This window comes from Phascolarctos cinereus, unplaced genomic scaffold, assembly GCF_003287225.1.
Source record: "Phascolarctos cinereus isolate Bilbo 61053 unplaced genomic scaffold, phaCin_HiC Scaffold_1;HRSCAF=81, whole genome shotgun sequence".
NCBI lineage: Eukaryota > Metazoa > Chordata > Mammalia > Diprotodontia > Phascolarctidae > Phascolarctos > Phascolarctos cinereus.
The window spans coordinates 176,628,285-176,653,510 of NW_027555514.1; the positions used below are offsets into that span (position 1 = coordinate 176,628,285).

The 25,226-nt window shown below is 34.8% G+C and overlaps 1 pseudogene across 1 annotated transcript in view; it reads right to left on the reverse strand.

Moving 5' to 3' along the window:
• Positions 1–25,226, reverse strand: part of LOC110213866 (solute carrier organic anion transporter family member 1B1-like) — a 93,433-nt pseudogene that overhangs the window by 49,091 nt on the left and 19,116 nt on the right. Inside the window, exons 4-7 of the transcript XR_013486977.1 lie at positions 19,646–19,787; positions 18,670–18,802; positions 10,914–11,035; positions 10,504–10,650 (exon numbers count right to left, since the gene is read on the reverse strand). The product of XR_013486977.1 is annotated as a solute carrier organic anion transporter family member 1B1-like (transcript). The remainder of the gene's footprint in view (positions 1–10,503; positions 10,651–10,913; positions 11,036–18,669; positions 18,803–19,645; positions 19,788–25,226) is intronic.

Here is a 25,226-nt window from a genome sequence, read left to right on the forward strand (position 1 = left end):
TGATGGCATATTATTATAAAGGTAAGTCAAGAAAAAAAAAAAAGAAAACAGCTCCTTAAGAAGTACAATTGGCCAAATGGAAAAGGAGGTACTAAAGCTAACTGAAGAAAATGATTCCTTAAAAATTAGAATTAGGCAAATGGAAGCTAATGACTCCATGAGACATTAAGAATCAGTAAAAACAAAATGAAAAAATACAAGAATATGTAGAATACTTCATTGGAAAAATAACTGACCTGGAAAATAGATTCAAAAGAGAGAATTTAACAAGTATTGGTCTACCTGAAAACTATGATCAAAAAAAGAGCCTGGACAGTATTTTTCAAGAAATTATTGAAGAAAAATGCCCTGAGGTCCTAGAACAAGAAGCTAAAATAGAATTCACTGATTACCTCCTAAAAGAGATCCCCAAATGAAAACTCCAAGGAATATCATAGCCAAATTCCAGAATTATCAGGTCAAGGAGAAAATACAACCAGAAAGAAAACAATTCAAATATTGAGGAGTCATAATGAGGATCATGTAGGACCTGGCAGCTACAACATTAAAGGATCATTGGTTGAGGAACATGATATTCCAGAAGGCAAAGAAGCTAGGACTACAATGAAGAATCACTTACCCAGCAAAATAAAGCATAATACACCAGGGAAAAAATGGTCATTCAATGAAATAGAAGGATTTCAATCCTTCATTAGGATAAGACTAGAATGAGGCCAAAAATCTTACCTTCAATATCAAGAACCAAGAGAAGCATAAACAAGTAAAGAGGGAAAAGACAACATAAGAGGCTCAATAGAGATAAATTGTTTACATCCCTGCACAGGAAGATGATACTTGTAATTCTTAAAATAGTATCTTTAAGAGTACAGATAGAAGGAATATAAATAAATAGACACTATGGGCAGAAGGTGAATTTGAGGGAATGACATTAAAAATTTAAGGGATGAGAAAGAGGAGTACAAAGGGTTCAGATAAAAGGAAGAGGTAGAATGGGGCAAATTATCTTACATGAAGAGGTGAGAAAGACCTTTTATAGTGGAGAGGAAGATGGGAAGGTAGGCAATGGGCATTACTTGTATCTTATTCTCATCAGCATTGGCTCAAAGAGGGAATAATATACATAATCAGTTGAATATAGAAATCTATCCTACTTGATAGGGAAGTAGGAGGAGAGAAGATTAAGGTGGGTGGGGTGAGAACTAAGAGAAAGTAGAGTAGATTGAGGGAAGCAGTGGACAGAAGCAAAACACTGGTGAGGTGGGAAAAAGTGAAAGGAGAAAGAGAACAAACAGGAGGAAGAATAGGATGGAAGGAAATACACAGGTAGTAATCATAAACGGGGAATGCAAATGGGATGAACTCTCCCATAAAACAGAAGAAGACACCAGAGTAGATTAAAAAAACAAACAAACCAGAATCTTGCAATACATTGCTTACAAGAGACACACTTGAAGCAGAGAGACCCACACAGTAAACGTAAGGGGTGGGAGTAGAATCTATTATATTTCAGCTGAAGTAAAAAAAAAAAAAGACCAACAAACAAAACAGGTGCAGCAATACTGATCTTGGACAAAATAAAAGCAAAAATATACCTAATTAAAAGAGATAAGGAAGGAAACTACATCTTACTAAAAGGTACAATAGACAGGGAAGCAATCAAATTAGAAGAACAAGGATTAGTCTATCTCTCAGATCTATGAAGAGGGGAAGAATTCATGACCAAATAAGAGACAGAGCATTATAAGATTTGTATACAAAAGCAAGCCTCTGTCTTTCTCCAAGCTGCTAGTAATCCTAAGGACTAGCCCACTACTTTTGTGTCAATATAGCCCTCTTCACTAGGAGAAAATCTGCCTCTTGAATTCTTTCTGGATCATCCTCATGTCCTTGTGATCTGTTTCTTCTTCCACAACTGTGATGAATATGGAAATATGTTTTACATGATACATTATATCAAACTGCCTATCAAAAAATTTGGAACTCAATATCTTGTAAAATTGAGTGCTAATTTTTTCTTGATATGTAATTGGGAAAAATACTATTTAAATTTTAAAAAAAATTAATCTCAGCTCAGATTCTTATAATCTAGCCAAATGCTCAGATTCCTAAAATCTAGCCACTTCTCAGATTCTTATAATCTATCTAATAGCTCATTAATTTTCAGACTCCTTAAGAGACTGGCCAATATGGCAGATGTTCTAATAAACCTTGTCTTTGACTGAAAGAGGGCTTGGGTCAAATTCTTTCAGGCAGGACCCACATTTTATGATTTTGGGGTCCCAGAACCCCTAAAACCCTAAATCTCAACATTTTGGTGGCCCGTGCAGGGAAACTGCCTAACTCCAAGTTCTTCTCCAGCCAAGACTGGAAGACATGTAACCCCTGCCCCACCTCCTTTCTTGCTCTACAGTTGGGGTAGCTCTCCAAGCACCAAGACTTGAAGGTGCTTTTTAGGCAGACAGTTATCAGGCTGTCTTGCACTCAGCCTGACCCTCTCAGGCTCTCAGTACACTGGGTTGGTTCTAGGCCATGGACCTGAGTACACCTTCCACAGCATAGAGGACAAGGACGCATGACCTATGTGCAAGTGTATGCCCAATTCTGTCAATTCTCTAAGTGCTAGGGAATTGGGGAAAACTGCAGTTGCTTTTTGGTTCCCTGAGGCTTACTTACTCCCTTCCCTATACACACCTGAATTCTCCTTCATGGAAGTGACAGGGAAAAGTTAGAACAGCTAAAAATATCTTGGCAGATTCTGGAGGTTTTGTGATTGATCATTAAGGAGTTTTGAAACATCTCTTTACAACCTAGTCACTCCCTTCCCTTGAGTCAAGAGGATATCTGTTAACCCCTCTCATAGGAGAAGAGAGTTTCACTCTTTACCCCTCACCTTTGATTTCACCCTCCCCCACCTGGGAAAGGAAGAAGAAGGGAGGGGCATAAGCTATAGTGTGAGCCCCCCTGGGAAAGGCCTTGGGCCCTGGGGCAACCTTTGCCTGGAAGCATCACCCAGGTTCAGCACATCCTGCTCAAGGTAATGAAGCCAGCCTGTGAACTTGGGTAAGCATGCTCTTCTTAAAGTTGTAGTTTTAACTGCTAATGATGAGACGTGTAAAGTAATTTGGAAATGTATTTAACAAAACTTAAGTCACCTGATTAATAATGGGTTTGTTTCAAGTTTCAAGTTGGTGAACTTTTTGTATCAGTTATGTGAAGCAACTTTTCATAATTTAGTTACCACTAAAATAATTTGGCTATTGTTGGTTATTGTTTTAATGTGTAAACTAGCCAAAAAGCTTGTTTGGGTTATATATGGCTTGCTGAGAATATGCAAGTGTATAGAAATCTCTAATGATTGGCTTTTTACACCAGGACAAATTTAAGTTTGAGATGTAAATCCTGGAAAAGTTTTTCCTAAGCTGTGATTAATGAAACTTGCTGTTTAAGGTAAAAGCTCCTAGGATTTTATTTTGAGTTGTCTGATGGATCATAATCCATTGATAACCAATAATCCACCATCTGAGAGAAATGCCACAAGATACTCAGAGAATGTGATACTGGTGGGAAGTCAGCATCAGGAAAAGATGAGAGGACAATGTTAGCCTCAGTCTAAGATGGGATCCCCTGGCTCAGTCCCCCATTCTGTTCCTTTGAAAAGAAATATTGCCCACCTGGCTATTCCTGAGTCTGGCTATGAGGTGGATTTGATACTTCATGGTTGGAAAACTGCATTATCTGAATCCAAACAGAGCTAAGGATGTTTTATCCTGTCATTTGGGCCCTGCAGTCTTTTCTATCAGATTCTTCTAGACTACAGGCCATTCACCTACAGTTGATAGAAAACATGGGGTACCAGCCAGTGTCCCCCCATTGTTCCCTGGATGCAGCCTGTGCTTGGTTCCAGTCAACCTCCTTTTTAGGACCCCCTTGAGGCAGGGACAGCTCTATGTCCCTTCCCAGCAGGAAGCAGTTTCAGAAGCCAAGACCTTCTCCCCTTATCCCTAAAGAATTTGGATCCCATTTGTTTGGGGGGGGGGATGATGAGGATAGGATCTAGACCCCAAAAAGGAAAAACCGCGGACTTTCCCATATGGCCAAATCTCTGGGGTTTGCCTGAGGCTATCATCTCATCAACTGGCCTTTTGTTATTGCCTACACCCAACCTCCCAATCCTCAGTTGCCCTTAACCTAACCTAGCCCTCCAGTGTCTTACCTCCCTATGGCCCCAGGCCACTTACCACCCTTAATCCTATCTAGGCTCCTTTCTCCCTTGGCCACAGGTGGTCCAGGTCCCTGGAGTTCTATTACCTCATAGACTACTTGGCCACTCCTAGATCTGCTCCCATAGTCTTTCTGTATATAAGATCCATCTTATCTCCATTAAGATGCTCAGATTCTTATAATCTAGCCACTTCTCAGATTCTTATAATCTACCTAATAGCTCACTAATGTTCAGACTCCTTAAGAGTCTGGTCAATATGGTGGATGTTTTAATAAACCTTGTCTTTGGCTGAAGAAAAAAGAATCTCCATTACTTAAAAACCTAGGGCTATATTTAACATCCAGCCCATATAGAGTTGAGCTAGCTTGGTCACGGAGGAAGATGATGAGGAATTAAAAAAGAAGATTTTTTTTCTAATTGTGAATAAAGGACCAGAATCAATAATTACACGTTCTATAATTTCCCTCTTTGTTAATTTAGCATATATTCATATCTTTACCTTGCTTGGTAATAAAGTCCTTTAAATATCAACAACAAAGCTAAGATAACAGATTAGAGGCAGCAACCCAGGCAAACTCTCTAAACATTCCTTTCCAAACAACTTTAAAATTACAACTCAAAATTTTTGGAGTGGCAGAGCCAACAAAAGGTGAGGATGATGCATTTTTCCAGCCTAAGAAAACTCAGGAGGTCAGCAAAAACAAAGTCTGTGAAACCTGAATGCATACGGTAACAGCACCAGCAAACTAGGCCCTGGAAGCAAATATAATAACAGCAGCAGCAGCTTCAGGAACTCTCAGCCCAGAGGTAGTAAGGGCTTTGTACGACTGATCAGAAAAAATTACAGAGTCTTTCCTGGCACTAGGTGCAGCTGATGCTGATTAGCAACTTTATTTCCCATATGCAGTTCTGGGTTGCTGTTCCAGTTCAGAGAGGGATGAGAGGAATTCTTTTCATAACTCACAAGGAAGCAGAGGGCCTGACCACTTGTGTCTGAAGGAAAGTAGAAGACCTAGTCACAGTTCCAGGGCCAAGAGAAACACTAGTTCTTGAAGCTACAGGGGATCAGGGCCCTTCCTGGGTAAACACCAGAGTACACACCACAGGAAAACAGTCACCTCTCCCCTAATCACACCATATTGGAAGCACGAAAAACTTGTACACACCCCATTATTAGCTCTTAAAGTAGCAGCATTAAAAAGCCTAATGCTTGGAACAGTGCCTCCCAATACCCATGTGAGCAAAACCCAGCCTTAACATAAAGTTCAAAGTCAAGAAACAGACTGGAAAATGAGCAAACAACAACAATAAAAAGAACTGGACCATAAAAAGTTATTATAGTGGCAGGGGAGACAAAGACAGAAACTCAGAAAGAGACAACAATGTAAGAATCCTTAGAACCAAAGCCTCAAATGAAAATGATAGTTGGGTGTAAGTCCAATTCCTAGAAGAGTTGAAGAAAGTGATGTCTGACAGAGGAAATTTCATATAGAAATGAGAGTAATGGAAGAATATTGTGAAAAAAAAAGAATTAACAGCTTGGTAAAAGAGACACAAATGATACTAAAGAAAAAAGTACTTTAAATTGGCCTAATGGTAAAAGAGGCATAAAAATTCGAGAAAGAAAATAACTTAAAAAGCAGAATAGGCTAAATGAAAAAGGAGGTAAAAAATGAGCTAAAGAAAAAAAATACTCAAAAATTCAAATTAAGCAAAGGAAAGCCAATGTTCTGTGAGACATTAAGAAACAATAAAACAGGGGGCAGAGCCAAGATGGTGGAGTAAAAGCAAGGACTTGCTTGAGTTGTCCCTCAAACACCTCTAAATACCTATAAAATAGCTCTAAACAAATTCTAGAGCAGTAGAACCCACAAAAATACAAAGTAAAACAAATTTCCAGGCCAAGACAACCTGGATGGTTGATTGGAAAAGTCTATTGCTCCAGGCTAGGAGAGAAGTGCACTTCAGCATGGGTGCACAGGCAAAGACCAGGCCTCAGCCTGGAGCAGGCTTCAAGGGACTGAATCATGTGCAGCTGTGGTGGTTTCCAGACTTCTCAATCCACAAATGCCAAAGACAACTTAGAAGGTCAGTAGGAAAGGTCTGTGACCCCGGTGAGAGAGAAGTTTGGTTGCAGTCTCAATCCTGGAGCAGCCCTAGGGTGGCAGCTGCTTCCAGAGCTGTTGGCCCACAGACAGAGGGGGAATCAAGTGGCTGATTAGAGGGGGATTTCAGGTATCTCTTGGCTGGTGCTGAGACAGGAATCTCTTGCTTTGCTCATGCTTGGATCTGGGTCACAGTTTTGGGTGGCAGTCCTGGGGCAAAGAGGAGTACTGGCATGGTGGAGTTTGTAGTGGCTTGGAGGGAAAATCCTCCTCACAGTTCCAAGGCAGAAAAGAGTGCTTGTGGTAACTCATAGACCAGAGCACAGGCCAGGAAAGGAGTAGACACCCCACCCTTGATCATACCACTTTGGATGAACTGAAAATTTACAGGTCCTTAGAAGTGTCTTTGAAAATAGTTGCACAAAACCCCCAATGTTTGGGACAGTAAATTCTACACACTGGAAGCAGATCTCTACCTTAACAAAGAGTTTAGCAGTTAAGTAATTGGGTACAGTAGATAGAGCTTAGACCTTGGAGTCAGGAGGAACTGAGTTCAGATTCAGCCTCAGACACTTGACGCTTACTAGCTGGGTGAGTCACTTAACCCCGAATGCCTCACTAAAAAGCACAAAAAAAGAAGTTAAGTAATTGGCCAGGAACATGAACAAACTGCACAAAAAAGGCAGACCATAGAATCTTTCTATCATTATAAAGAAGATCAAAACATACAACCAGAAGAGGACAACAAAGTCAAAGCTCCTACGTCTAAAGCCTCCAAGAAAAATGTGAAACAGTCTCAGGCCCTGGAAAAGCTCAAAAAGGTTTTTGAGAAACAAGTAAGAGAAGTAGAGGAAAATTTAGACAGAGAATTTAAAAATTATTGGACTATCTGAAAGCCCTGATCAAAAAGAATTTTGAGAAACAAGTAAGAGAAGTAGAGGAAAAACTGGGGAAAAAAATGAGAGTGATGCAAGAAAATCATGAAAAAAAACAAGTCAACAGATTACTAAAGGAGACCCCAAAAATACTGAAGAAAATAACACCTTAAAAATAGCCTAACCCAAATGGCAAAAGAGGTCCAAAAAGCCAATGAGGAGAAGAATACCTTAAAAAGCAGAATTGGGCAAATGGAAAAGGAAGTCCAAAAGCTCACTGAAGAAAATACTTCCTTAAAAATTACAGTGGACCAATTGGAAGCCAGTGACTTTTTTGAACATGACTACTATGGAAGTGTTCTGCATGACTACACAGGTATAACCTGTATCAAGTTGCTTGCCTTCTCAATGAGGGTGGGTGGGGAGGGAGGAAGGGAGAAAAGTTGAAACCCAAAGTTTTAAAAACAAATTTTAAACATCGTTTTCACATGCAACTGGGAAAAAGATATACAAGCAATGGAATATAGAAATCTATCCTGCCCTACAGCAAAATAAAAGGGGAAGAGGATAAGAAAGGGGGGAGGGTTGAGATAGAAAGGAGGATAGATTAGAGGAAAGGTATGCAGAATGCATGTTATCTTGTGGTGGAGGGAGGGGTGAGATGGGGAGAAAATTTGGAACTCAAAATCTTGTGGGAGTGAATGTTGAAAATTAAAAACAAATTAATTAATAAAAAATAACAAATAAAATATTATCAAAAGAATGAAAAATAGAATAAAAATGTAAAATAACTAATGAGAAAAACAACTCACCTGGAAAAAAAAAAGAATGAAGAGGTATAATTTAATTATTGGACTACCTGAAAGCAATGATCAAAAAAGGAGACTAGACATCATACTTCAAAAAAAAATTATATAAGAAAACTGTCCTGACATCTTAGATCTAGACGTTAAAATAAAAATTGAAAGAATTAATTGATCACATCATGACAATGATTTCAGAATGAAAACTTTCAAAATATTATAGCCAAATTCTGGAGCTCTTATATCAAGGAAAAATTATTGCAAGAAGTCAGACATAAACAATTCCCATATCATGGATGCAAACATTACATAATATTTAGCAGCTTCCACCATAAAGGAGCAGTAGGCTTGTAATATTATATTCTAGAAGACAAAGGAGCTAGGATTACAACCAAGAATAATGTACCCAGCAAAACCAAGTATTATCTTTTGGCGGAATAAATTGGCATTTAATGAAATCTTGTAATTCCAGGAAACCTTGATGAAAAGACCAGAGTTGAACAGAAAATCTGACATTCAAACACAAGACTCAAAAGAAGCATAGAAAGGCAAACATGAAAGAAAAAAACATAAAAGATTTAATAACTTTAAACTTTTTAAATTACCATATGGGAAGAAGGTACATATAACTCCTAAGAACTTTATCATTATTAAGGAAATTAGAAGTAGGCATAGACAGAGTTGATTATGCTGAGATGATACAAAAAATGAAGGAGTGAGAAAGAAGGATGCATTGGGAGAAGGGGAAATGGGGAGATAGAATGGAGAAAATGATCTCACATAAAAGAGGTGCACAATGAAGAATTTTTAGAGTGAAGATGCAGGGGTGGTGAAGGCAGTACTTGAACCTAATTTTCTTTTGAATTGGTTCAAAGTGGGACAGATATAGATCTACCTATTTATCTATCTACACACATACTTAGATATAGAAATTTATCTTACCTAACGAGGAAATAGGAGCAGAAGGGGATAGAGAAGTGGAGGGAATTGATAAAAGAGAGAGAACATTAAGGGAGGCAGTGGTCAGAAACAAAACAAACTCTGGAGGAGGGACAAGATAAAAAGACAGAGAAGGATAAACAGAAAAAAATAAAATGGAGGGAAATGCAGTTAGTGAATATGAATGGGATGAGCTCACTTATAAAATGGAAGCATTTAATAGAATGAATCAGGAACTTGAATCCAACAATATGTTGTTTACAAGAGACAAACTTGAAACATAAAGACACATGAACAGACTTAAAATAGGGAGATAGAAGTGAATCTATTATGCTTAAGCAGAAGCAAAAAAGGCAATGGTAGCAATCATGATATCAGACAAAGGAAAAACAAAAATTGACCTAATTAAAAGACAAGGAAACAAAATTTTGATAAAAGATACCACAGATAATGAAGTGATGTCAAAAAAATATATATGGCAAGTTTCTCTGATGAATGTTTCTTTTCTCAAATATATAGAGAACTGACAAATTCATGAAAATAAGAGCCATCCTCCAGTTGATAAATTGTCAATGGATAGGAACAGGCAGATTTCAGAAGAGAAAAATCAAAGCTATCCATAATCAAATGAAAAAGCTCTCTGGAAGAAAGACAAAGTAAAACAACTCTGAGGTACCAACTCATACCTATAGAAATGACAAATACTGGAACGGATGAGGAAAAATAGGTACACTAATGAATTGTTGGTGGAGTTGGAACTCATCCAAATCATTTTGGAGAACAATTTGAAACTATCCCCCAAATCTATAAAACTCTATATACTCTTTGACCCAGAAATACCATTACTAGGATTGTACCCCAAAGAGATCAAAGGAAAAGGACCTATGTGCACAAAAATATTTCTAGCAACTCTGTGGTGGCAAACAATTGGTAACTGAGGAGGTACTCATCAATTGGGGAGTGGCTGAATAAGTTGTGGCACATGGTTGAGATGTACTGCTGTTGCACTATAAGAAATAATGAGGGCAGTGATTTCAGAAAGACATTGGAAGACCTCTATAAATTGATGCAAAGTGAAGTGAGGAGAACTAGAATAGAACTATATACAGTAACAACATTATTTTGATCGTGATCAACTGTGAAAAACTTGTCTAATTCTAAAGGACTGATGATGAAAATGCTATCCACCCCCCAAAAAAGAATTTCTGAGCTCTGAGTGTAAATTGAAGTACAGTTTTCTCAATTTATTTTTCTTGCTTTTTGTGATATGGTCAATGTGGAAATGTTTTGCATGCTCTTCACTCCCCAAAGCCCTAAACCAGCACGTGTATAAGTGCTATAATATTACTTGTCTTCTCAGTGGGTGGTGGAGAGGCAGGTGGGGAGGAGAGAATGTGGAACTCAAAAATGTTAAAAATAAATAAATGATGAATTTTTTAAACTGAAGTGAACTAATCAGAGTAGTAGTTTCTGCTGGGTCAAGTATATTATTTATTTTTGTAAAAAAAGAAATAAAGTGAAAGGATAAAACAGAGCCGAGGATGACAAAGGTACATTACCTATGTAAAAAGGAGAATGTCCTTCTTTAGCAAAATTATCAATATATGTGAGTCCCAGAGGTCCGAGTGGACTTTCCCCAATCCCACGTAGCATGTTTCCCATCATTACATATATCCACATGGGTGAACCAGATTCATTTTTGCAACCTTGAAACACAAGAAGTTTGGGGTTTTTTTTTAACATAATATACTTAGTTATGCATCTACATCTTTGTTTTGCTTGAATACATAATATTCATTAGCTTTTTAATTTGACTTTATTTTATTAGTTCATCTAGAGACCAGATATAGACTTATAGATTATCAACTGCTTTATCTTGGAAAAATAAATGTTTCTGTTATTAAACCCTTCTTAAAGTTTTCTTTTTTACTTAAAGAATAATGCTTAATGCATGAACAATGATACTTACCTGATTCTAATAGTATTGGTGATGTCTTATTTTCAGCTGAATGTTGATCAGTTGTGCAAGGAATGTAGGTAACCGTTGAGTTATCAAGAGTCATAACATTTAATGATGTATCATGCTTGTAACTAGGATAATATATTTGGAAAACTAAAGTTATAAGATATTCATAATCGTATATACCCTCATCCTGTCATAGGTTCCCAAAGTGAGTGATACCACCCCCTGGGGAGTGCTAGAATGATCCAGGGAGGCAGTAGTATCCTTGGGTGCAATTGTGGGGCATTAAATAAAAATAAGGGGGAGGTGGAAGCATAAATAAAGAAGAAAATATAAGAAAATTTTGAAAAATCATTTATACATGTTTCATCTGTTGTGTAACAGTTAAAGTTGTAGTGATTACATTATTATCCAAATAAGCACATAAAATTCAAGTTATAACTGATCAGTACTCAAGTCTACCAACAGGTCTTAACAAACAAGTGTTGGCAGGTGAGTGTATGGTGCATTGTCGGGAATTGCAGCATGCATTGGCAGGAATATGTGCATGTAATGATATAATGACTTGCTTACAATGCCATACCTTCTCATTCCTCAGCTTAAATGGTTCTGTCCAAAGAAAAACAATAATAACCTCATTACACCTTTTTCAAATGGCTTATGTAATATTGGAATTAGTTGATCTTTAAATATTTGGTAGAATTTACATGTAATCTCATTTAGTGCTCTATTTTTGTTTTCCCCTTGGGGAGTTCATTTATATCTTGTTCAATTTCTTTTTCTAACATATGGTTCTTTAAGCATTATATTTCTTCTAATAATGAGGGGAATTTATATTTTTGTAAATATTCATCTATTTAATTTAGATGGTCAATTTTACCAGTATGTATTTTGGCAAAATAGAGCCTAATAATTTGTTGTATTTCTTCTTTATTAGTTATGTATTTACATTTTTATTTTTGATACTAGTAAGTTTATTTGGCTCTTTTAAATAAAATTAGATAAAGGTTTGTGTATTTTATTGCTTCCCCCCCAAAATTTTCCATTTTGTTTATTGTTTCAATAAGTTTTAACTTTTAATTTTGTTAATTTAACCATTTGTCTTCAGAATCCCTATTTGGTTGTTTAACTTGGTGTTTTAATTTTTTTGGCTTTCTAAGGTTTTTTGGGTGCATACCTAATTTGTTGATCTCTTTTATTAATATAAGTGAGTACCGTAAAAATACATTTTTACTGTGTTGAACTAGCTGCATCCCACAAATTTTATTTTATGTCATATTATTATTGTCATTTTAAGGAACTTATTGATTATTTCTATGATTTGTTCCATGACCCATTATTACTTTTTAATATATATATTTCATTAATATTCCCAGATTTTTGTAAATTTTTTAATATTCAACTTTTTAAAAATATTAGTTTAATTTTTTTCTGAAACCATCCTGTTTATCATTTCTTATGGTACAATAGTATTCCATCACAACCAACAACTTGTTCATCCACTCGCCATTGATGAGCATCTCTTTGATTTCCAATCCTTTGCCACTACAAAAAGAGCTGCTATAAGTATTTTTGTAGAAAGAGGGAATTTTCCTTGCTTGTCCCATCTCTTTGGGATACAGACCTAGTTGTGGTATTGCTGGGTCAAAGTTTATGTATGGTTTTATGGCCCTTTGGACAGAGTTCCTTATTGGCCTCCTGAATAATTGACTTATTCACAACTCTACCAACAGTGAATTACTGTCTCAACTTTTCCAATCCCCCCTTTACCATTTAGCGTTTTCCTTTTGTGTCATGTTAGTCCATTTGATAGGTACAATGCCATATCTCATCATTTAAATTTACATTTCTCTAATCAGTAGTAATTTAGAGCATTTTTTTCATGTGACAATTGATAACTTTGATTTCTTCTTCTGTAAACTACCTGTTCAGTTTATCATTTATCAATTGGGGAAATGGCTCTTATTTTAATAAATTTGACTTCTTTTCCTATGGTATCCTTATCAGAGAAATTTGCTGTAGGAGTTTCCCCAATTTTTCTATTTACTCCAATTTTGGCTGTATTGTTTATGTTTATGAAAGAAAGAAACCTTTTTAATTTAACATAAGCAAAATTATCTCTTTTACTTTCCATGAGGCTCTTTATCACTTTTTTGGCTTTAAATTCTTCCCTTATCCATAGATATGGCAGGTAAAATTTTCCATGCTCACCTAATTTCCTTATGATATAATTCTTCATGTCTAAATAATGGACCCATTTTGACTTTATTTTGGTATAGGGTGTGAAATGTTGGTCTATATTTAGTCTTTGCTAAATTGCTTTCCAGTTTTCTCAGCATATTTTGTAAAATAGTGAGTTCTTGTTCTATAAACTTTCATCTTTCAGTTTACCAAATATTAAATTTCTATAGTCATTTACTATTATGTATTATGTATCTAATCTATTCCACTGATCCACCACTCTATTTAGCCAGTACCAGTTTGTTTTGATGATTACCCCTTAGGTAATAGATTTTGGGATCTGGTTAAGCTAATCCACCTTCCTTCCCTTTTAAAAATGGATTCCTTGGTAGCCTTGACCTTCTGTTCTTTCACATACATTTTGTTATTAGTTTTTCTAGCTCTATACAGTACGTTTTAGTATTTTGATTGGTATGGGACTGAATAAATAAATTAATTTAGGTAGAATCATCATTTGTATTATATTGGCTCAAGTTGCCCATGAGCAATAAATATTTTTCCAGTTGTTTAGATATGACTTCATTTGTGTGAAAAGTTTTTTTGTAATTGTTTTTAGATTGTCCCTGGGTTTGTTTTCTCAGGAACATGCCCAAGTATTTTATATTGTCTGCAGTTATTTTAAATTTTATTATTTCTCTTTCTATCCTTTCCTGATGTGTTTTGTTCTTGGTCTATAGAAATACTGATGATTTACTTGGGTTTAGTTTATATTCTGCAGGTTCACAAAAGTTGTTAATTGTTTCAATTAGTATTTTTGTGATTCTCTAGGGTTCTTTATTCATACCTTGTTACCATCTGTATGTAAAGAGTGATATATTTGCTTTCTCATTGCTTAATTTTAGTATTTCAATTTCCTTTCCTTGTCTTATTGCTACAGCTAGCATTTATAGCATGACATTGAATAATAATGGTTATAATGGATATTCTTACTTACCAGTAAAATTTTATTGGGTAGGCTTTTAATTTATCCCTGTTATATATATAATGCTTGCTCTTGGTTTTAGATTAATGCTACTTATAATTTTAAGAAAGACTCCATTTATTCCTAAGCCTTTTAGTGGTTTTAGTAGGAATTGATGTTGTATTATCTCAAAAGCTTTTTCTACATCTATTAAGATAATCATATGATTTGTTGTTTTTGTTATTGATATGGTCAATAATGCTGATGGTTTTTGTTTTTCTTTTTTAATAATGAATTAGCCTTGCATTCTTGTTACAAATCCTACTTGGCCACAGTATATGATTTTATAACATATATTGCTATAACTTTCTTGTTGCTGTTTTATTTTAAATTTTTATACTGATATTAATTAAGGAAATTAGCCTATAACTTTCTTTCTTTGTTTTTGCTCTCACTGGTTTAGGTATTAAAACCTTGTTTGTATCATAGCAGGAATTTGATAGGACTCTTACTTTGCCTATTTTTTCAAATAGTTTATATAGTATTGGGAGTAATCAATTTTTTAAGATTTGGTAGAATTCACTTGTAAATCCATCTGGTCCTGGAGATTCTTCCTTATGAAGCTCACTTATGTCTTGTTTTATTACTTTTTCCTAAGATTGAGCTATTTAATGATTTTCTTTCCTCTTCTGTTAATCTGGGCAGTTTATGTTTCTTTAAACATTACTTCATTTCATCTAGGTTGTCAATTTTACTGGCATATAATTGGGCAAAATAACTCCTACTGAATACTCTAATTTCACCTTCATTTGTGGTTTATTCACTCTTCATTTTTGAGACAAATAATTTGTGTTTCTTCATTCTTTATAAAAAATAAATTAACCAGTCATTTGCCTATTTTATTGTTTCTTTCATAAAACAATCTGCTAGCTGTATTGATTAGTTCAAGTGTTTTTTATTTTCAACTTTATTAATCTTTCCTTTTACTTTCAGGATTTCCATTTTGGGGTTTAACGATTTTTAATTTGCACTTTTTCTAGTTTTTTTTTTATTTGCATGCCCAATTCATGGATCTGTTTCTCTCTTTTATTGGTGGATGTTTTGAGATAATTATTTCTCCTAAGCACTGCTTTGACAGCATCATAAAAATTTTGGAATGTTATCTCATTGTTGTAATTGTATCTAACAAAATTATTGATTATATCTTTGATTTGTCCCTTAACCCATTCATTTTTTAGAATTACATTATTTAATTTCTAGTTAATTTTTCATCTATGCGTCCATGTCCCTTTATTAAATTTAATTTGAATTGTATTATTGCCTGAAAGGGGTAAATGTGATATTTTTACTTTTATGCATTTGGTTGTGAGGTTTTATGCACTAATAATGGTAAATTTTTTGAAGGTGTCATGCGCAGTGGAGAAATAGATGTATTCTTTTCTATCCTTGTATAATATTCTCCAGAATTCTATCATATCTAAATTTTCTAATATTATATTTGTTAATTTATTTCTTGTTTTTTCATGTTTAGATTTAGGTATAAATTAAGATCAATATTCTCTCTATCTTTATATGTGTGTATGTATGTATGTATATATATGAATATATTATATATATGTTAAATGGATACATGCATTATTTAGACATAAACGGCGACATAATGAAATTAGTGGATCATAAAAGAAATTACTTGTCAGATCTAAGGACTGACAAAGCATTCATGACCATACAAGAGATAGAGATGTATATAGGAAGTAAAATGGACAATTTTTATTACATAAAATTAAAGTTTTTTCACAAATAAAACTATTGTAGCTAAAATTGAAAGAAAAGAAGGAAACTTGGAACAAACTTTGCAGCAAGTTTCTCTGTTAAAGAGAATTTCTAATTTCTAAAATGTCATTTCTAATAACCATGGGTAACTAGGTCAAATTTTTAAGAATAAGAGTTATTTTCCAACTAATACATGGTCAAGAGATATGAATAGGCAGTTTTTAGAAGAAATCTAAGCTATCAGTAGACAATGAAAAATTTTCTAAATCACTAATAATTAGAGAAATTAAAATTAAATCAATTGAGAGGTACCATCTCACACCCATCAGATTGGATAAGGTGAAAAAAAAAACAGAAAAATATCTGGATTTTTTGAGATGCTGGAAGGCCCATTAGAAAAACAAATTCTTTAAAGTAAAACCTGTTAAACTGTCCATACCTTTTGACCCAGCAATGCCGCTACCAGGACTGTACCCTAAAAAGATCAAAGAAGGAGAAAAAGGATATTTTACCACAACACACACACACACACACACACACACACACACCCCTATATGTGTATATATAATCAACTCTTTTGGTTGAAGTGTTGAAAAAATATTGGAAACAGAGGATGCCCATCAGTTAGAGTATAACTGGACAAGTTTATCTATCTACCTATATCCATATCTATACTATCTATTGGTCTATCTATCTACATCTATCTCAACAGGCAGATGATGTGTGGAGAGGGGATGGATAGTAAAGGAACACAGAGAGAATGAAGAAGAGGTTGAAAACTGGAAAAGGCATAGAATATCACTCACATAACCATGGATTAATGTTGGGAGCACCAGTCAGCATGGACTCTTAGGGAATAAGAGTTTGAAGGCTCATTTTATAGGGTTTTTTTTTGGGGGGGAAAGCAGATTAATTCTTACCTGTGCCACCATAGGGTTAGTTTACTAACATATCCAAAATCATCTCAAAGTTGTAAATAAAACTTTTAAATTAATATTTCAACATCATCTCAAAATTTTCAGCAACATTTGGTGATTTGCTGGTCTTTACTATGGAGGTCTGGAATTTGTCTGGGATTTGCATCTAATAGGACCAAATGGTACCTAGATGGCTTTTGCTGATTCAGTGCATATTACTAAGATGTGAATTTTAGTTAGTATGTGATACCATTTGTAAATTATACTCCTTCAATCTTTGGGATGGTTTGTATGTGACTTCCAGGTTTCCCTTGGCAATCTTACTTCCCGCTATTGCCCTTTTATTCTGGCTACTTCATACTTACTCTACTAATGAAGTAGGGAGGTAGCCAGGACAACCAGAATAGGATATAATTTTAGCACAAGCAGGACTCAAAAAGTCAATTTTTCCTTACTCCATTTCCAGCATTCTATTCATTGTACTAGAGTACTAAGGGTAAGGGATAGTGAAGAGTCTAGGATAACATCAAAGTTTTGAACCTGACATACTGGAAGAAGGACTACAGTAAAAACTTAAAAGCACACAAAACTAGGGGATCTTTCAAGATACTTCATTCATTGAAGGTTGTAATCTTATATATAAAAGTGCTCTGAAAAGCCTCCACAGAAAAAAACAAACAAACAAAAAGCATGCAACTGCCACCATAAACATTTCAGACTAATGTCATGTATTGAATGGGAGAAATCTCAGGAAATTTAGAGACCATTCATGTGTTCTGTGCAACCCCTTAATTTTACAGATGAAGATCTAAAGCTCAGAGAGTTGTAGGGCCACTAGGGTCTAGGGTCATTCAGTTAGAAAAGACAGAGCCAAACATTGGGTATAGTTGCCCCAATTCCAGGACTTGTGTTCTTTACAATACCTCCTATTGTTTTGTTCTATGATGATTGAAAATTTAATTTAGAGGATTCTTTTACCACACAGAAATAAACCAGACACTAAAATGTTTGTAAAACACATTGATAGGGTCCCATTAGCATTTTAATTATCATGCTCCTCAAAGGACACAAGGGTTCATTAATTCACTAGCCATATGTCTAGCCACCCCATAAGTCTCGGTTAAGGATTGGAAATGAGAATAACATCGAATAAGTGAAATAATATACAGTTTATCCTACCTAACAAGGACAAAACAGAACTTTTACCATCTAAACAACACCTGAATCACAAGTTTTCATTTTTAAAAATTCAGATATGCAGTGCTGAAAAATGGATAGTTGGCTTTAGTGTCAAGGAGATCCGGATTCATGTTGTGTCTGATACATACTTGCTGTGTAACCCAGGAAAAATCATTGAACCTCTCAGTGCTCCTGACAATCTTTTAAAATCATAAATTGAAAAGCAGGTACCAATTATCATAGTTAGAATTTCCTCATCAGGAATTCCCTATCCTAATGACATCATGGATTCTTTAAAAAAAGTTAAATGTTTTGAAAATTGCTCCATAAACAATATTTAATTTAGAATTAGAAAATAGCCAGGTATCAAGCCTGAACCTTAGCCCTTTGCTTTTTTTTCCTGTGTCATATATTCTAAGATAAGGGAAATATTCAGTCAATTGACCTGCTTAACTGATGCTTTTTTCTCCTTCCCTAGCTGATAAAACTAGTGGTTGCTAAACACTGAAATAAAGTACACATTACATGGAAAGTTATAAACACCTCATTTACTTTCCTGTTATTTCTTAAACATTTTTCTTTGTTCATAAGCTTATATAGGCTCTAAAGCATACAAATGCAAATAAAAAGCTCACCCTACATTTTCACAAATTTAGCTATTTTGAAATACAAAGTGCTTTTAGTAAGTCTAAAAAATTTGGAATTCTAAGACTGCATTAACAAGCTGTTGTTATAATTGCTTAATACTTACTATCCCATGAAGAAATGAGGTAATGCAGTTAAAATACTTCCAGTTCCCATAATGAAACATCCAATTCCAATTAATCTTGGTATATGCAATTTGGCTCCAAAATGACTTACCAGTGTAATTACCAGCAAATTGCCTAGAAGAAGAACAATTGCATTTCAGTATGATGCTATTCAATAAATACAATACGACTTGAGCACCTAGTAATGTGGGGCTATTACTTTGGTATGCACTAAAGGAGGACAGATGAAATAGGAAATATGATTATTATCTCTATTCTTAAGTATCCTATGAACTAACTAAGGACACAGGACTTATATCTATGAAGTAAAACTGACTCCAAGTGCAATAATATTGGATAATCAGAGTTGAAATAAGGGGGGCATTATCAAAGAAAGACTTATGGAGTATATGGAACATATAGTGGGCATTATGGTTTTATTATGGTTTATTTGGAGAAGAAAATAAAGAATATTAACCAAGTTTCATGAAAAAGATGAGAATGAACATGATATCTATTATTTGGTATGGCCAAATAGTTCAAATGATTGGGGTGAGCAAGATATGCCAAGACAAAAACCAGGTCACAGGTAAGGATAGGCTATCACCTGGTCGAATTATGATGGGATAATGCATAAGATCAGAGATAACAATGCTGAAGGAAAATTTAGTTTTTTAAAATTGCCAAAATGGAACAATTTATTTCATGAGTCTATTTAATCTTTAGAATAAAAATAAGACTCCGTGAGAGTTTTGAGTTAAGTTATTCAGAGTTCTGAGAGATGCTTATTTGCATATGGCAAGCTATAGAAAGAATTGAAGAAGGAATAGAAATCAGGAGAGGGAGAAAGAGAGAAAAAAGCATCAAGGACATTATTTGGAACTAGACAACAAATAATTGGTTAAAATACAGACCCACAAAGTTCTTTCTCTTTTCAAGCACTGATACGTCCTTCTAATTTTAATTAAATAAAATTACCTATTTCAAAACTTCCATCAATTAAACCAGCTTCAGATGTTGTTATGCCAAATCTTCTTTCTATATGAGTGATAGAACTTTTCATGAAAATTGCCATTGCTGTTTTGCATATATAGCTGCAGATAAGGGCAATCATGAACATCTGTGCAAGGGATAAAACAGAAAAGAAAATATGTTTGAATAAAATCTCAGAAGAGTCTCTCTGTTTGCATATATTAACTTCAGTTATCTTTACCTCAATCAAAATATGGCATTCATTTTTAAGGGGTGGCCACTGTTGCCCTCTCATCCTTACCAAGAAAGGGCCCCTGAATCCTTGCAGCTGCACATGTTACTGCTTCTCAGGGTTCCTAATCCCTTGCCACTGTAAGCAATACTGCTCCTCAGGGCCCCTAAGCGCTTGTACCTGCAAGTATTCCTCTGTGCGCTGGAATGTCTTTATCTTGATGGCTTCTGAAGCTATTGCTGCTTCTGTAGCTCCCTCTGAGACCCACTACTAGTATTACAGCTACATGGGTTCTGGGCTGGCTCCTACTCCCGTGTTTCAGACATCTTCTTCCAGATTCCTAAGTTTTCTTGGGCTGGCAAAATGTCTCACCCTGACCTTTGTTGTCTCTGTTACTCCTGAATTTGATTTGAGGTGTTATTTGAAAGTTGTCTGGAGGGGAAAGTTAGGAGAGCTTATTTATAGTGCTTCCTCTACTATGTTATCATAGCTCTACCACCACCCTAATCCATTGATCAGTTTATGATTTTTGTAACTCCATCTTACTTCTGCTGACATTGATTTTGTTCTTACCATTTGAGAAGGTACTCTGACATTAGATCTCCTGAAATCATGCCTCCATTCCATGATAGACTTAATCCACTAAGCTTTGGAACTCCTGCCTTGGGTTTGAGCTATCTTGATTGATAACTGAGAGCAAAATCACCTCTAATTTATTATCTGGGCCCAGGTTAGGTTATGCTTTATATCACATCCCACCATTCACCCTGGTGATTGTTCAATCTGCCCTGAAATGTCTATCACCAGACCAGAAGCTCATTTTAGGGGCCCCAGTGCCTTATATGTGTCGTCTCTACTTATTAGGTTGGCTATTTGAAGATGCAGACTGTTTCACTTTTGTATTTGTATATCCCCCATCTAGCATACTTCTTGGCACATAGTAAGGGCCTGATTACTTTTTTATTCATTCATTCCATCATCGACTTCATTAATTAATTAATTAATTCATATATGTGTCTCAGCAAGATAGCAAGCCTGTTGCGTCTGGTCAATATGTAATCATTTTGGTACCCCTCAGCAAAGAGCAAAAATAAGCAATATTTTTTGTTTCTTCCTCTGGCTGCTACTGGTCTTTCATCTAATTTCACTTGGTGCCCTTAAAATTGTTCTTTGAAGCACAAAATTTCTTCTTTCTGAGATGATGCTGCTCCCACTGAGAAAGTTTCAAACACGGAATTTATTTATTTTTTAATATAAGTAGTTTATTTATTTTTAGTTTTAAACATTCACTTCCATAAGATTTCAAGTTATAAATTTTCTCCCCATCTCTCTCCTCCTACCTCCCAAGATAGCATGCAATCTGATATAGGCTGTACTTATACATTCATATCAAACATATTTTCCCATTAGTCATGATGTAAAGAAGAATTAGAACCAATGGGAAAAACCACAAGAAAGAAGCAATAAAACAAAACAACAAAAGAAAAGGAGAGCAAATAGTATGCTTCCATATGTATTCAGCTTCCATAGTTCTTTCTCTGGATGTGGATAACATTTTCCATCATGAGTCTTTTGGAGTTGTCTTAGATCCTTGCACTGCTGAGAAAGCGAAGTCTATCAAAGTCAGTCATCACACACTGTGGATGTTGCTGTGTACGATGTTCTCCTGATTCTGCTCATTTCACTCAGCATCAGTTCATGTAAGTCTTTCCAGGTTTTTCAGAAATCTGCCTGCTCATCATTTCTTATAGCACAATAGTATTCCATTATATTCATATGCCACAATTTGTTCAGCCATTCCCCAATTGATGGTCATCCCCTCAATTTCTAATTCTTTGCTACTACAGAAAGAGCTGCTATAAATATTTTTGTACATGTGAATCTTTTTCCTGTTTTTTTTTTTATGATCTCTTTGGGATAAAGCCCTAGAAGTGGTATTGCTGGGTCAAAGTGTATGCACAATTTTATAGCCCTTTGGGCATGGTTCCAAATTGCTCTCCAAAATGGATGGATCACTTTACAACTCCACCAACAATGCATTAGTGTGCCAATGTACCACATCTTCTCCAACATTTATCATTGTCCTGTTTTGTCATATTAGTCAATCTGATAGGTGTAATATGGTGCCTCAGAGTCATTTTGATTTGCACTTCTCTAATCAATAGTAATGTAGAAATTTTTTTCATATTATTATAGATAACTTTAATTGCTTCCTCTGAAAACCACCTGTTCATATCCTTTGACTATATATCAACTGAGGAATGACTTGTATTCTTATAAATTTGACTCAGCTCTCTATATATTTTAGAAATGAGGCCTTTATCAGAGATACTGGTTGTAAAAAATCATTCCCTGTTTTCTGCTTCCTTCCTAATGTTTGTTGCATTGGCTTTGTTTGTGCAAAAACTTTTCAATTTAATGTAATCAATATTATCCATTTTGCATTTCATGATGTTCTCTATCTCTTGTTTGGTCATAAATTCTTTCCTTCTCCATAGATCTGACAGGTAAACTATTCCTTGCTCTCCTAGTTTACTTACATTATTGGACTTTACATCTAAATCATGTACTCATTTTGACTTTATCTTGGTATAAGGTATAAGATGTTGGTTTGTGCCCAGTGTCTGCCATACTGTTCTCCAGTTTTCCCAGCAATTTTTGTTAAATAGTAATTTCTTATACCAGGAGCTGGAGTCTTTGGATTTATCAAATAGCAGATTACTATAGCTATTAACTATTGTGTCTTGCATACCTAACTTATTCCACAGATCCACCATTCTATTTCTTAGCCAGTAACAAGCAATTTTGATGATTGCTGCTTTGTAATACAATTTAAGATCTGGAATGGCCAGACCACCGTCCCCTTCAGTTCTTTTCATTAGTTCCCTTGATATTCTGGACCTTTTGTTCTTCCAAGTGAATCTTGTTATTACTTTTTTCTAACTCTATAAAATAATTTTTTGTTAGTTCAATTGGTATGGCACTGTAAATCAGCTTAGGTAGAATTGTCATTTTTATTATATTAGCTTGGCCTACCCATGAGCAACTGATGTTTTTCCAATTATTTAGATCTGATTTTATTTTTGTGGAAAGTGTTTTGTAATTGTATTTATATAGTTCCTTGGTTTGTTTTGGGAGGTAGACTCCCAAATATTTTATAATGTCTACAGTAAGTTTAAATGGAATTTCTCTTTCTATCTCTTGCTGTTGGGCTTTGTTGGTAATATATAGAAATGCCATGATTTATGTGGGTTTATTTTATAGCCTGCAACTTTGCTAAAGTTGTTTATTATTTCAAGTAGTTTTTTACTTGATTCTCTAGGATTCTCTAAGTATATCATATCATCTGCAAAGAGTGATAGCTTTGTTTCTTCTTTGCCTATTCTAATACCTTCAATTTCTTTTTCTTCTCTTATTGCTAAAGCTAACATTTCCAGTACAATATTGAATAACAGTGGTGATAATGGACATCCTTGTTTCACCCCATCTTATTGGAAATGCTTCTAGCTTGTCACTATTACATATAATGCTTGCTGAAGGTTTTAGATGCTATTTATTATTTTAAGGAAGACTCCATTTATACCTATGCTTTCTAGTGTTTTTAATAGGAATGGGTGTTGTATTTTGTCAAAAGCTTTTTCTGCATCTATTGAGATGATCATGTGGTTTCTGTTGTTTTGGTGTTGATATGCTCAATTATGCTGATAGTTTTCCTAATATTGAACCAGCCCTGCATTCCTGGTATAAATCCTACCTGGTCATAGTGTATTATTCTTGTGATAAGTTGCTGTAATCTATTTGCTAATATTTTGTTTAAAATTTTTGCATCTATATTCATTAGAGAAATTGGTCTATAATTTTCTTTCTCTTTTGACTCTTCCTGGTTTAGGTATCAGCACCATATTTGTATCATAAAAAGAATTTGGTAAGACTCCTCTTCACCTATTTTCCAAATAGTCTATATAGTATTGGAATTAATTGTTCTTTAAATGTTTGATAGAATTTGCATGTAAATCCATCTGGCCCTGGAGATTTTTTCCTAGGGAGTTCATCAATGGCTTGTTCAATTTCTTTTTCTGAGATGGGGTTATTGAAGTATTTTACTTCCTCTTCTCTTAATCTGGGAAATTTATATTTTTGTAAATATGTATCCATTTCAATAAGATTGTCAAATTTATTGGCATATAGTTGGGCAAAATAGTTCCTAATTATTGTTTTAATTTCCTCTTCCTTGGTAGTAGATTCACCTTTTTCCATTCTTGATACTAGTAATTTGTTTTTTCTTTTTTCTTTTTTTAAATTAAGTCAACCAAAGCTTTATCTATTTTATTGTTTTTTTTTTCATAAAACCAGCTCTTAGTTTTATTTATTAGTTCAATAGTTTTCTTACTTTCAATTTTATTCATTTTTCTTTTGGTTTACAACATTTCTAATTTGGTGTTTAATTGAGGATTTTTAGTTTGTTCTTTTTCTAGTTTTTTTTAGTTGTATGCTCAATTCATTGATCTCCTCTTTTTGTATTTTACCTAGATTTAGATTATTTAGTTTCAATTAATTTTTCTGTTTTTCCATGGCCCTTTATTACATTTTATTGCATCATGATCTGAAAAGAATGCATTTAATATTTCTGCCTTTCTGCATTGGATTGTGAGATTTTTATGCCCTACTGCATGGTCAGTTCTTGTGTAGGTGCCATGTACTGCTGAGAAAAAGGTATATTCCATTCTGTCCCCATTCAGTTTTCTCCAGAGGTCAAGCAAATCTAACTTTTCTAAAATTGTATCCATCTCCTTAACTTCTTTCTTGTGTATTTTGTGGTCAAATTTATCTAGTTCTGAGAGGGGGAGGTTGAGGTCCCCCACAAGCATATTTTTGTTATCTATTTCTTCCTGTAACTACCTTAACTCCTACTCTAAGAATGTGGATGCTATACCACTTGGTCCATAGATATTTATTAATGATATCGCTTCATTGTCTATGGTACCTTTTAGCAGGATGTAGTTTCCTATGTTATCTCTTGTAATTAGATCTATTTTTGCTTTAATTTTGAATGTGATCAGGATTGCTACCCCTGCTTTTTGTTTTTTACTTCAGCTGAAATATAATGTATTCTGCTCCAGCCTTTTACCTTTATCCTGTGTGTGTGTTTCCCTCTGCTTCAAATATGTTTCTTGTAAACAATATATTGTAGGATTATGAATTTAATCCACTCAGTTATCCATTTCCATTTTATAGGAGAGTTCATTCTATTCACATTCACTGTTATGATTACTATCTGTGTCTTTCTCTCCATCCTACCTATTCTCTCCCTCTCCCATTTATGGTTTTCTCCCTCCTTTCTCCCTTTCCCTCCTC